This window comes from Xenopus tropicalis, chromosome 3 (assembly GCF_000004195.4).
Source record: "Xenopus tropicalis strain Nigerian chromosome 3, UCB_Xtro_10.0, whole genome shotgun sequence".
Lineage (NCBI taxonomy): Eukaryota > Metazoa > Chordata > Amphibia > Anura > Pipidae > Xenopus > Xenopus tropicalis.
Genome location: NC_030679.2, coordinates 67,353,292 through 67,361,773, shown reverse-complemented (window position 1 = coordinate 67,361,773; position 8,482 = coordinate 67,353,292). Strand labels below are relative to the sequence as shown.

At 34.8% G+C, this 8,482-nt stretch overlaps 1 protein-coding gene across 13 annotated transcripts in view; it reads right to left on the bottom strand.

The window, feature by feature from the left end:
• foxp2 (forkhead box P2) overlaps positions 1-8,482 on the bottom strand; it is a 151,595-nt gene that overhangs the window by 8,062 nt on the left and 135,051 nt on the right.

The following is an 8,482-nucleotide window of genomic DNA, read 5'->3' as shown; positions in this document are numbered from 1 at the left end:
TGGTCACTCAGTACTGACTCACATCCTACTCTGAGCTATAGTTGTGTTTGTGATTTGTGTTTGTGATTAGCTGTGGTGGGCACTTTTCTAAACTGCAATGCCCACAGTGAAGTTCAGTTGAACCTCTCTTTGATAAACCCCTGTCTGGAGCCATCAGAGATACCAAAGCCTGAGCACAATACAAGAAGAATTTGGATTGAATATTTATGCCCTAAATACTTACAGATTATAACTATAGGCACAGTGTTAGAAAAGGCAGAGATGGACTGTTGAAGGTATTCAAATAGGTACCTTTCTTATGAAAAGGCACATTGGGGAAAGAGATAAATGCTTTGGTAACTTAACTAATTTGTTGAACAAATAATTTCTTAACAGTTAGGAAATATATTATTGTAATGGCTTGCTAAATGCCACGAATCCTCAAATCAACATTTGATAAATAATCTATACATTCTCTGAACAGTCCTTTTCTGTCCAGTGTGGCACAATCTCATGCCTTCCTTCCCTATCAGGCCCCCAAAGCAGATTTAACTACACTGTCTCTGTTATTCCTTCAGCAAGGAAATTAACTATTTTATGTCCCTTAACAGCACCTGTTAGTCTTCTTTAGCAGAATTACCCCGTCCTATTCCCAAACGTGCCATTCTTTATGAGATACTAAAGCTAATTAAGCTGTCAAGTCTTATAACTAAACCTTTCTGTTAGCAACATGCAGCCTGATTAGCTAATAATAAATAATAATGGAGGGATCACTTATGTGAGAAGTGGTTCAACCAATAGCAATGCTTCTTCTACTTCTGTAAAAAGCAATGCAGGGCACATGGAGGAAAGGTGGTTCTAGAAGTAACACTTTACTTAAGGAAGTGTTACATTCCTGGTTCCCTTTACTTGTTTTCGACCTACGCCCAGAACTACCTTACCCATAATCAATCACACACTAAGGCCATTTCCATTCTAAGTATCACCAGCTACCATTGGGATAAAAAAACAAAAAACCTTTATAAGATTATTTTCAATGCTGGAATGTTTCCATCTTTTTCCAGATCAATAATCCTCCTTTTGATGAGCACAGTATACAATTTTACACAATGCACATTAATTTTCAGGGATTATCTATTCTGTGGAGTGTTAGGGCTAAGGGCTGCTGATTAGCTCTAACACTTAACGGTTGCTTTCATAAATGTGTTTGTTAGATCTTTTTCTGACAGGAAAGTGTTTAGTAATTTAGCAAAAGGTCAGCTGTTAAGAATCCTTTAGGATTCAAGTTTGCCTACCAAGCTATATTACTTCTATCAAAGTCAAAAGATGAGATGAGAGAGTATGTAAGTTCACTCATACTATTGAATACAATTTGCAGAAATATCTGGTGAATTTACCTTACCAAAATATTGGCTTTGTGATGGGAGTAGTAAACCCACCTTATTGTGTTCCCATGGGCATATATATATATATATACAGTATATTACCTGTAGATATGAAACCAGGTGTGTGTTCTCACAAGACATGATCTGTGAGATAGAATACATTAAAAACTGTACTATGTTGTTTCAACACATGGAAACAGCATTAAGAGTACAATTAACATACAATAAAAGCATCCCTTCTATTGGCCATTTTAACAAATGCAGTGTCAGTAAGACGAGCCAAGGCCATGAGTTTGGCCATGCTCCGCTAATAATATACTTAGCTTGTCTTAGCAGAAATAAAAGAGACATTAAGATATATACTATTGTATCAGACAAAGGCAAACCTAATACGGCTAAAAAAACAAGTGTTATTTTGTTTTACTTTGAATTAGTTGTAAATATTTAAGATTCCTACATTGTTAGTGACATTCAAATTAAGGAGATCATAACTGCACCTATGTGGTTATTAAATATTTATAAACTCTACCGTGTTAACAATTGGGGCTTCATGTCTAACAAAACTGTGGCAGCCCAAGCTACTGAATAATACAGAAAATCAGCATCTTTATCTAGAGCAAATGTCAAAACACTGACTTAGATGTACATGTCTATTATATACATATACATAAAATCCGTCTGTGGATACAAAATTCTAGCTCACATGCCTCCCTTAGATTACAGACATATCCACCCAGGAAACCTGCAAGCAGAATAAATATCATTAGCATGACAGCCCATGAAACAGAGCAGATAAGAACAAAGATGGAATTGATGAAGCACATGATAATCACTTTGATATGATGGCATGTGCTCAGAAAAACACTGTGAACATTTAAAGACTTATTTGTAAAACAAAAAAAAGCCCTACAATGTCAGAAAAAATGTGCCTTAAATCATATTTTTTTTATTCATTACTAATATAACATTAATAATAATAAAAATGAGTACTTGGTGGGATTTCACCAAGGAGAGCGTTTCATTAAAAAACCTCACTTTGCAGCAATCGTGTATATACCATTTTTCAAAAAGAGCTAACTCAGCTTCAGAAAAATCCACATGAAAGTGCTACACATCCTGGAACTCACAATTCCACCAGCCTTTTCCTTTTACACTACAGGTAACACATTTCCTAAACCACTTTCTGAATTGCATGGTTCTGATCATCAGCACTGCGCATCAGGTTCTTTGCTGGGTCCCAGGAGTTCAAGTCTAAAATTGTCCCAACATTCAGATAGAGTGGAAGGTATTTGAAATAATTGCATATGGAGAGGAACAATTTATAGTGGTGTGATATCACACTTTTATGTCCCCTACCAGTGAGTGATAGTGTGAAAAGGCAGTGTTATTAAGCAAGAGATCATGCTCCGATAGCATGGGAATTGCTTCTTGCTGTCTCTATGATGCATAAAATGGAGACTGGTATTGCAATATACAGTGCACTTTGCTATGCACTGCTCTGCCCCATCACCTCACCATTATGCAGGTCCATTTATTTACTTAAATTACACATATATTGTAGTTTAAGGCTTACCTTTGTGAACAGTTTATTGAAGTAATAATAATAGTAATCATTTTATATATATATATATATATATATATATATATATATATATATATATATATATATATAGTATATATATATATATATACAGTGTATATATATATATATATATATATATATATATATATATATATATATATATATATATATATATAGCGAACCCAGGGTGGCACTCTGCTTCAGCTCTTAGCTCGGGTGCAAGGTAAATGATTTAAATATCCAAAAAAGACCAGCAACACTGAGTTATATTCCAAAAACAATCAATTGTGTATTAAAAACGCATGAACAGCCAACGTTACGTTTCAAGGCCTTGAGAAAGGTCCCGATGGGGACCGAAACGTAACGTTGGCTGTTCATGCGTTTTTAATACACAATTGATTGTTTTTGGAATATAACTCGGTGTTGCTGGTCTTTTTTGGATATATATATATATATATATATATATAATGCAAAATGGAATATAGATTGCAGCTGTATCTCTACCTTTATCTGAGGGTTTGGATTAAAAGCAGGACTTCACCAGAAAGTGTAATTTCACCATTCATGTCACCAGTTGGAAGATGGGTTAGTAGTGCCAGATCATATCTTAGAGGCACCCAAGGCAAGCCCCCACCATCTATTGCCCCCATCCCCCCAGGTAGGGAGCAGGAGGATCATGTGATGACATCTTGATGAGCATGCAGTGAATTTGATAAGTAGGGGCTGGGGGAGTAATGAGCTACAATGATGGTAGGTCAAACTAGGGATAAGACATTAGGAAGCGTGCCTAGCAACATCCCCCCCCCCCTCCTGTTGCGCCCTATTCTGCCTACCCCTAGTGCTGGCTCTGAGTAGTGCTCAACAGTGATTTTTGTGCTGTTCTCATATTTGAACAGATCCCCCTTAAAGGAGAAAGAAAGGTAAAAACTAAGTAAGCTTTCTCAGAAAGGTCTACACTGTATGTAAATACAGCCATAAGCACTCACAGAAACGCTGCACTGACTTCTCTGAAAAAAGATTAGTTGTGTCTGTAATTCCTGTGCCAGAGACATGCAGCTTTGTGTTCTCTGCTCTTTCCTGCTCCCCCCACCCTCAAGAATGTTAAGAACTCACTCTACCCCCTTAGGAATGTGGATCTGAGCCAATCAGCAGGAAGCCGAGTCATAGGGTGAGATTTATCAATCCACGAATGGCCCAATTGTTTGTTCGATCGGACCGTTTGTGTTTTCTTCGACTTTTTCTTACCTTGCATATTTTCGCAGATTTTTTAGTTATTTAACGCAACTTTTTCGTATTGCGCGTAAAAAAAAATGCGACAAAATCGTATTGTCACAACGAGTACAAAAGTTTTGGATTAATTCAAGCTTCGGTATCGTGACTTTCCCCTTGCCATGTTGAAGCTGCAGAGTGCCATTGAGTCCTATGGGAAGCTTCCAAAATCATGCACAGAAGGATCAAAGTCGGAAAGGTTTTCCTGCATTTTACGATTGTTTGAATATGAAAATTTTGTGACTTTGTGATCACCAATACAATATTATCATGACTAATACGATTTTTTCGTAAGCATATTCCTGATATTTGCGATCATCAGAAATTATTGTATCCAATCTGAATTTTTCCCATTCCGGATTCGAACTCGTGTTTTGATAAATCTGTCCCATAGTCTAACTAACTGAGCATGTTCAGTTTGGTCTGCATGTCTGTGCAGGAGTGAGGCATTATGGGAACTTTCTTTACAAAGCTCAGCGTTTTTTCTTCCTGTTTGGCTTCAGATCTTCTGAATGGGAGAAATATGGAGAGACTTAAGGGCACTATTGAGACAACTGAAGGTATGCCTGCAGCTTGAGATTAACTCTTTACTAGCCTTTCCTTCTCCTTTAACGTCTCTCTATATATACAGTACTATACTGTATTTTTTTAAAGCAAGTATTTAAGTTAGACCCCATATCTATGTAAAATAATAGATGTAACTAGTGCTTATTATTTTATTATTAACCTGTGCTACTTTAGCATTTGCAGTTTAACAGCAGCATCTGAATTACAGAGGTGTGATAGTGTAATTATTACAAAATACAATTTCCAAATTAGGAGAAATACTCCCTATTTGTACAGTAATAAACTTGTATGAAACAAGGTGTGCCTTCCTCCCGCTGAAGTATATATATTTCTGTATTATTAAATATAGAACTTATACTGATATATGTTGTTGTTGTTCACTGTTCTAACATTTCTATAATTATTTACAATCTTTTAGACTGAAAACTCCAAATGTATTTTTATTCTGCAACCCTTTGTTAAATCATTGTAAAATCCACTATTTAGTATACATTTTTGTGTGTATGCATAAGAGCTGTAGTAACTGGTTGGCACTATATAACAAATGTTATACATATATGTTATACGTATATACGTATATACAATGCAGAAAAAGCTATCACTGTTTAGTAAAATGCTTGGGTACCTCTCCATAAAGGTGTGTTACAAAAAGATGTTGTAGTAAAACATAAATTTCACTGTTGTAAAGCTGTGTAAGAATGTTGTGTGTATATATAGGTTTACTTGAAAAACAACACTAGAGCTCTTTGTAAGAGATTATGACATTTCTTAGATCACCAAAAACTACACTAATTTGTACACAATGACTACAACATGGTGTTGTAAATACACCAACTATTTTACATCCAGATATGATATAATTTTTGGCATAATAATTTGGAAATATGCCCCCAAGTGGCATTACATTTTTAACAATTTTATTTGTGGTGAAAAGTCTGTCTGCTCATCTTCTTTTCATATATCCTTCTGGTGTTAGTTTATACAAGAGCAATGTGCTATGAAAGGGGCTGCTATAAGAAATGCATTATAAATGTTCATATAATCCTAGAAGACAGTCTGATCTTACTATAAGCATTCCCTAGATATAAGGGAAGCAGAGTATAAAACAAAGAATCTGCATGATAATAATGCACATAGTCACACTTCTATAATCCCATGCACATGCTGTTCCCCTCTATAGCCAGGTTTTAAATGAAACATAACATTAACGTTCTTAAATATGTTTCGATCTGACAGCTGAAAGGGATCACAAGGTAAATGGATTCAGACAATTCTGACCTAGCCTCAGGCAGGAAAAAAGAAAACATCAGAAATCTCTCTAAAATGAAAGTTTGTCAGATTTACTACTAGATTTAGAAAAATAAAGAATATAGCCATAACATGGATATCCAGGAAATGTTGTTCCCATGATGTCAGATGCAAAGGTATTTACCCAAATCCCAGGATTGAAGTCCTACATTATGTAGTATAAAATTACACCTCATAAATATCTGGCTACAATATGAAAACATTTAACAACGTTTACATTTCCAATAATTGCAACATATATGTTACGTTAAAATTTTAAGTAAATGCAGGGAAAGGTTAGTGGTTTTCTGTAACAATTTCTTAAAAGCCCTGCACTCACGGAGTAAAAACATCTGATGCTGCCCATTGATACATTGCTCACAGATGTAGACATTTCTCTTTCATTTGGAATATAGATTGAGGAATAACTACAAACAAAAATGTTGACACACTGACATTGCCCACACAGCTACTTATATTCTATATTCTTATATTCCTATGTAAAGCACAGGCCTATTATGCAATTACACAAAGTTTACAAAGTAATATTTACTTAAAAATGGTTTTAGAGCCAAGTACAGCCAGTGTCATGGGGGAAAAAATCTGGATACTTTATTTGAAGCCAGTACCAGAAATAATTTGTAAAAGTGTCAAAGGGAGTGAAAAGTGGAATATATACTGATAAAGGTAAGCAAACATAGGGAAAAATAATAAATGTCATAAACGGAATAAAACATTGCACAAACAAGTATAAAAGTTTGTATTTTGCCGGTATAAATGTTAATAACATTTCAATTTCAAGATATGGGTCAAGTAGTAGACAAAAAATGTAATTTCTTCACATAAGTTTAAGTAAAGTGCTATTCTAGCATTTTTTTGGCAAAACGAACTGTACGAAGGAGAAACAATTGCACACAAATACATTACAAAGGTGCTAAAGCCCTAATTGCCAAAATAGTCTGGAACTGAGAACAGAAATCCATTAGTATACATCTGCAGTGAGGATTTGAATATAATTCAAATGTTTGGCTTGGAATATCTCTTCATAGACAATTTTCCATTTTTGTCACTATATTTGTATAACTTATGCAATAAATATTATTAGCATGCATTATACGTTAGTCTAGCCATTTATATAAAATTATACTCTAGCTGGTTACAAGTATGGAGTAGTTTGAAGATGCAGAGAATGGAAATGGAAAGGGACTGTATAATGGACCAAGTTTATGCCACAATATGATCACCACAGTTGAAATGCTAAAAGTAGGCAAGGGTACCATGGGCATTTCAATTAAATGTGCAAGAGGGTATGCATAGTGGGCCTAATAGTAAAATAGCTGCAAAAATACATCAGTACAGTTGTCTACAGCAACCAATTATGCCCCTGCTCCCATTATCGAACATTTAGCAGACTGATCAGAACAAAATGATCATTGGTTGCTACTGGTAAAACAATAGGCAACTTAATGGAATTAAACTCTTCTTTTCTACATTGTACTGTGTCAAGAGGAAATTCTAATATGCATAGGATGCTAATTATGAAGCTGTGTAAAATTTGTTACATCAGAAGAAAAAAAAAGTTGCTGTAAAAGAAATGGTTTCTTTCTAATGGTGACTTAAAGTCAGGTATTGAGATTGATTAAATTATCCCTTATAAAATAAATTCTAATATTTGTAAAGATGTATAGTTTCTTTTTGCTATTAGCAACTGCACTTGTGCAATTTAGCACCTCTGCCCCCATAGTTAGTAACAGGCACAAAGTTTGCTTAGGTGCCCATAATGAGAAGTCTGCTTTTAAAGAGGTGACCAGTAAAAACTACCCGCTGATTGGCTGTTATGTTTACTGCACCTGGGCAAACTTGGAGGTCGATTTATCAAAATTTAACTCTGAGTATTTTTTTTTTGTACTTTTTTCCAAATTTTGAAAAACTAACAGTTCTAGATTGCTACCTTATTTATGAGAAGAGTCGCAAAATACCGATTGCAGTAAATCATGCAACAAAAACTTGATCACACTAAAACTGCCTTCTACTATGTGCTTTAAATGAGAATGCAAAATCGTAACGTTTTCTTGAAAACAAGAATTTAAAAAATTGCTTGAATAATGAAAATACTCCTCACATTGATTTCTGCAGAAGCTTGCCAGCTTTTCAAATTATGATTTCCATAATGCACTGCTATAAACATAAGGACTACAATTAAGCCTTTTATATAGGCCAACTATTTTATACTGGCATTTACACTGGGTTCTTTTAGGTGCAGCTTTAAAAATATCGTCCTTGTTTTCAGACAGCTGTGTGGTGAAAGCATGGGCCATTTCTTTTGAACCAATTTTCTATTTTAAAATGCTATGTTGCAAAAAATACAGAAATAAGTGTGTGCACAATATATTCTATTGCAAATATACATTTT